The 6187-nt window shown below is 39.2% G+C and overlaps 2 long non-coding RNA genes across 2 annotated transcripts; one reads left to right on the top strand and one right to left on the bottom strand.

Annotated features, from left to right (window-relative positions):
- Positions 1-1910: 1910 nt before the first annotated feature.
- Positions 1911-4010, bottom strand: LOC107976267 (uncharacterized). Its single transcript, XR_001720101.2, has 2 exons — positions 3822-4010; positions 1911-2126 (listed from the first exon to the last, which is right to left on the bottom strand). It is a non-coding gene; the product is annotated as an uncharacterized LOC107976267 (long non-coding RNA).
- LOC107976268 (uncharacterized) lies at positions 3991-6187 on the top strand. Its single transcript, XR_001720102.2, has 2 exons — positions 3991-4089; positions 5965-6187. It is a non-coding gene; the product is annotated as an uncharacterized LOC107976268 (long non-coding RNA).

The following is a 6187-nucleotide window of genomic DNA, read 5'->3' as shown; positions in this document are numbered from 1 at the left end:
TTTAATCTACAAAAGAAAGACAATCACACACACACACACACCACATACAAACCCGTCACGATTTGTGAGGGCTGAATGAGATAACCTAGGCAAAGTACCCAGAAGAATTTCTGTCTTGCAGTTTCCATAAAGTTTTCTATATAAATCACTAGAGGATATCATGTTCAATACAAGAAACAGACTAAGGTGGCCCATCCCAGCAGAGGTGCCACAAAGAGAAAACCCTGTTTGTGTCATTCTTTCTCATTCGAGCTCCCTGCTTGGAATAAATATCCATGTGGACTCATAATAGTGTTTCATGAATAGATAGAACACTTTTTGAACCTCATGCCATAATGGGTCACTGTGAGTTTATTGATAATGGAAAAATTATATTGGAGAAGGTATTGCTGTGGTTCAGATGTGGCTTGTTCCTGTCAAAGCTCATGTTGAAATTTGATTCCCAATATGGCAGTTTTGGGAAGTGGAGCTTAGTGGGAGGTGATTGGGTCACAGGGATGGATCTCTCACGAGTAGATTAATACCATCTGGGGAAGCAAGTTCTCCCTCTTGCAGGATTGGATTAGTTAGCAGAAACCAGGTTGTTCTTTCTCGTGTTTGGTCTCTTTACACATTCCCCTTCTCTTCCCCCTCCCCTCTTTCTACCACAAGTTAAAGCAGCAAGAAACCCTCACCAGGTGGTCTGCCTGATTTTGGAATTCCCAACCTCCAGAACTGTTATCCAAATAAATTTCTTTTGTTAATAAATTACCAAATCCCAGATATTCTATCATAGCAGCACAAAACAGAGTAAGACAGGTGTCCAGATAATATGTTGTAGCAGAAGCAACACCAGACAGGTGCTAGGTATTTAGGGATCTAGTTTCATCTGGCAGCTAACTAGCAAGTCATCCAGTTTCTCTGAGTGTCAGTTTCCTCACCTGAAAAATGAGAAAAATGGCCCAATGACCATTACAGCCCTGAACCACTCTTTGAACCTGTGAAGTAAAATTCCTTCATGACAGCGTGAGTTCTGCAGCTCAGCAAATGGACCAACTGCTATGGAAGATTTAGAAGGTTTTAGAGGAGTCAAAAAACTGATCTCTATTATTTCCTAAGTGTGGGTTTAGCTTAAGGAGTTTCTGGAGCACTGGCTGATAGCAAAGCAGTGGCTCCGTCGCTGAGGAGAAAAGTGCAAATGAGTTTATTCCAAATGGGAATATTGCCTGCAATGCAGCAGTATTTTTCTAACAGTGTCATTAATGAAGCTATTCAATATCTTGAGGGTTTTACAACAATGTCATATGAATTTGACAGCATTTCATTTGGAATGTTTTATATAATACTCATGCATTTTAATAAGCATAATGGGTAATTAAGATGCCACAATATATTTATTATTCTCTCCTAATACCCTGTGAATCCAAATGGATTAACACATGTATTGCTTTGCATTTTACCCTCTCCCACATTAAGGAAGTTTTTCTAGGTCAGGGGCTGTGTGTCACTTTTCTCCTCACACCCAGCACTTAGCATTGTGCTTAAACTGCTATTTATTTGGCAAATAAGATAATGAATCAATATTGGGTCACAAAGATCTGACGAAGTACTGATTTGGGAGTTAATAGACATTCAGTTCAATGACAATCTACCAGAAGTTTAAATTTAGAAAATGTAGAATTCAGGCCCTATCAGATCCAGGTAAGTAATTTTCACTTATCTGAGCTTGCATGTCCTCCTTGTCAAATAAGAGGATAGGACAAGGTAATTGTAAAGGTATCTTTCCATTCTAAATTCAGTACTTACATGCTACATATATATTGTATTTAAGAAACTACACATATTCAAGGAATACTAAAATGGCTTTTCTCCTCAAAAATATAAAACGACTGTCCAGTGCCCAGATAAATTTCAGTTCCTTAGATCTGGCATTTCATTCCTTCGTCAGAACATACAATTTATTACATTTGACATGACACATTTTGCAAGGTTACTTTAAACATACAATATTCACTATCGAATATACAACTTTGGAAGATCAATAGCATTTCTTCTCACAATTGTCCATTCACTTCATTTTAAACTTCTTGAGTGAGGGATTGTAGTTTTTATTTTGGTTCTCATTGATGCCTTCCATATAAGAGATGCTGAAATATATGAAAGTATGAATGAATAAATGATATCAAAGCTTAACTTCCTTCAAACACACACAGCGAATGAATAAAACAATGAGTAAAACCAGTTAGAAAAGAGGAAAGGACTATAGAGGGGATCTCCTTTAGCTCTAGGCTTGATTTAATTCAGAGAGACATAGCTCAACAGTATGACTATTGAAAATTCTTAGAAGAAAACTCAGATCAATTGGGCTGACCATATATATATTCAGATAAATGATTTCTCTTAGTTATACCAGGTGAGTAACATGTGAAAGGTATTGATTATGAAGACTGAGTGTCCTAATTTAAAATCTTTTTGTGTGACTTTGAGCAAACTACTAAATACCTATAGACTTAATAAAGTTGTTACTAAATAAGTAAATGCGTAGAATAGTGCATGAGGCTTAACATTTTTAAAAAATATTCTAAATATGCTAGCTTTACATTTTCCTCCAAAGATTTTGTATTTCTTACAGTTGTCCTTAAGGGAAAAAGGAAGCATCATATGAAGAAAATTTAGATAATCAGAAAGCGTAGACCACTTTATGACCTGTAATCTTATTGGAGTCCATGTCATACGGACTTTGTAGCCATTTCTGATCCTTTTCATCTCTTTGCCCTTTTTCTACATTATTGCTTCTTTTAGACTACATTTCAAAGCGTGTGTCATCGCAGAGGTAGCCTGGGCCTAAAGAATTATTATCTACTCACTTTTCAAGAAATAGCAAGTAAGGAAACTTTCTTGTATGGAAACTACTTCTGGGTGAGTTTCTGAACATTTTGTCAGCTTTGCAATTTCCAAGTGCAGAGCTGTGTTGAAGGCTTATTTATCTGTCATCTGTCTTCTGAGCGGAGCTTTAGCAAAGTGCCATAATTCTTTGTAAGGCTCGCTTAACTAAAGATGTAAAGATTTCCACATCTGCCATTATGGAAGAATGGGCTTGGCTTCTACTGGTTTCTACATTGTCCAGGAAGTTTAAAAGGACCATTTTGAAGATAGCATTACCAGAGTTCCAAGATCTCATTAAATTAACCAAAACTAGTAGAACAGAATTCCTTCCAGTGGCCTGTCACTTGTCTCTTCAGGTTGATTTTATACCTTCCATGTTTTCCTATTGCTGATTACATCTAATGTAAATACTTCTACGTAACTTTCAAGATCTGCCTTCGAGTGGCTTCCTCTACCCATCTGACTTTATCTTCCATTGCTCCCTAAACCCCACTCCCCTCAATGTATTAATGTCCTACCTCATTATCATTGCACAAATGTTACCTTTCCCTGAAATACTCTCTAAACTTCTTTATCCTTTTTATCTGTCAAGCCCAAGTCAATTTCATCTTGTCCATAAAGCCTTTTCTGATTTGTCCAACCTTTGTAATGATCAGTTTCTTATTCCTCCTGGCTTCTGTTATTGGAACGGAGAACGTTCTGCTTGGATAAGCTAATGCTCTGTAAGCCAAGCCTTCCCAACTCTTGCTGCCATCAGCCGAACCTCTTTGTATCCATAGGAAGGCAATGCAATTTTTGTTTTATGCCTGGGAGGAATATTGTGATTAGAAGCAGGGTTTATGAAGAGGATAGAGGATGGGAAGAATAACTTGATTCCTCATTTTTATTTTTTTGCCTCTTTTCTAAGATTGTAGGGAATTGAGTTTTATGAGATTTGGTGTAACTATTTGTCTTACCTGGATATAAGCTGACCTGCTTTGGGCCCCAAATAATTGCATGTGACACCAAATGGGAAAAGAGGATGAATATTCTCCTTCCCCTCCCTTGGCGTGAAACTCAGCAGAATTTTGACACTGTGACGGAATTTTGACATTTTGACAGAATTTTGACATTGTGATGACGGAGTCCAGGCAGGTCACAGGTGCTGCACTTGAATGGGGGATAATTGATAAGTGTGAATGAGAGGAGTAGCAGGAAGAGGATGATTTGCCATTTTGCAAAAAGGTATATTTAGAAATAGGAACACTTTTACACTGTTGGTGGGACTGTAAACTAGTTCAACCATTTGGGAAGTCAGTGTGGCATTTCCTCGGGGATATAGAACTAGAAATACCATTTGACCCAGCCATCCCACTACTGGGTATATACCCAAAGGATTATAAAACATGCTGCTATAAAGACACATGCACACATATGTTTATTGTGGCACTATTCACAATAGCAAAGACTTGGAACCAACTGAAATGTCCAACAATGGTAGACTGGATTAAGAAAATGTGGCACATATACACCATGGAATACTATGCAGCCATAAAAAAGGATGAGTTCATATCCTTTGCAGGGACATGGATGAAGCTGGAAACCATTATTCTCAACCAACTATCGCAAGGACAAAAAACCAAACACCACATGTTCTCACTCATGGGTGGGAATTGAACAATGAGAACATGTGGACATAGGAAGGGGAACATCACACACCGGGGCCTGTTGTGGGGTGGGGGCAGGGGTGAGGGATAGCATTAGGAGATACACTTAATGTTAAATGATGAGTTGATGGGTGCAGCACACCAACATGGCACATACATACATATGTAACAAACCTGCACGCTGTGCACATGTACCCTAAAACTTAAAGTATAATAAGGTATATTTAGGGTTTCAGGAAAATCAAAAAGGATGATGAAGAACCCCAAGGCTATCAACAGCAGCTAGCCCTTACCACCCTTATCCTAAAGGGCAAAGGGAGTGAACTGTTGCTGGAAGACAAAGCTGTGGGGGAGTTGCTGTTAGGGACAGGGCTGCTTGACAAGTGCTGTGGACTTTAATAGAGTAGCACAGCAACTTCCCAAGCCATAGCCCTGCGCGAAAGGAGTTGGGAGAATGCAAAGCCCAGTTCCAGTCTTCCCTTTCCAAACTTCAGCCTGTTGTACCTCCTATTGGACAAACTCCAAAGGAAACCACAGAAAGGAAATGTTCATTGCTGTTGCCCACAGCATCCTTAGGAAGAAAAAAGGGTGGAAAGTGAATCTGAGAATCACATAGAGAGTATCCAGCAGAGGCATCCTGATGATTGAAAGTTTTGAATTATCTGGAGAAGGGGTGTGCACAGTGCTGGGATGAGACAGCAGAAAGGAGCAAGCATGAGCCTGGGTGTACAAACAGCATAAACCTGCATGATTGCAGCCAACTCTGTGATTTGTTGGATACATGTGATAATCCCTGTAGGACTCCCAGAACTATTATATATGGAGGAAATTTAAAGGAGAGAATAATACCTACTAGTGAAGCTTATGGGGGAAGCAGTGAAAGGTTTAGTGATGGCCCAGGAACATGCTACTACTATGTGTCAGAGCTGAGAAGTCTAACTTGGGTGGTTTCACTGCAGAGCCTGCAGTTTTAACGATTTCACTCCTCTATCTCTATTTTGAAGTCACAGTGTAGAGACACCTGGGATATTCATGTTATATAACACTTTATATACTGTGCACTAACATCCAGCTTTGAATGACATACTTTGCATTATTTATAGGTAGATCTTATTTTCACAATCCAAATAGAAGGATAAAAACTGCATTTCTTCTTTATCTTGAGAAATAACAATGAAATTCTAAGCCTCCCAGCTGACTAAACGGACCCCTTCTTGGCCAAGGGGACCCAGAGAAACCTTGAAAACTGAGTTCTCAGGCATGATGGGATGGGAGCTTAGTCGTGCCTCGTTATACCCCTTCCTTTGCAAACTACTGTTAAGCTTTCTTCCCTAAGGGAAAAACAGAAACCAGCCCTTTCAAAAGACTTTGCTAATGGTGTCAACCAACTGCTAGATACTGGTCCACCCTTTTGCAGTTTCAACAAAACAACAAACCACATTCCTTCTGATAGGAGTCCACCAACCATGGAGTGGTTCTGGCCAGTCTACGAAGAATGTGTAATGAGGGTTTTCCTGTTCTCTGCTTCACCTTTTGCCATCAGAGAGCTGAAAACTCCATGTTGGGGTCATGCGCTTGAAGCAATTTATATTCATGAAAGGACATGAGACTCAACTGTGCATGCACATATTTCTCTTTTCATAAATATACTTGGCTACCACAGCTTACCAACTATA

Source organism: Pan troglodytes, chromosome 7 (assembly GCF_028858775.2).
Source record: "Pan troglodytes isolate AG18354 chromosome 7, NHGRI_mPanTro3-v2.0_pri, whole genome shotgun sequence".
Lineage (NCBI taxonomy): Eukaryota > Metazoa > Chordata > Mammalia > Primates > Hominidae > Pan > Pan troglodytes.
The sequence above is the reverse complement of the archived record's forward strand: the minus strand, read 5'-3'. Positions and strand labels throughout refer to the sequence as shown.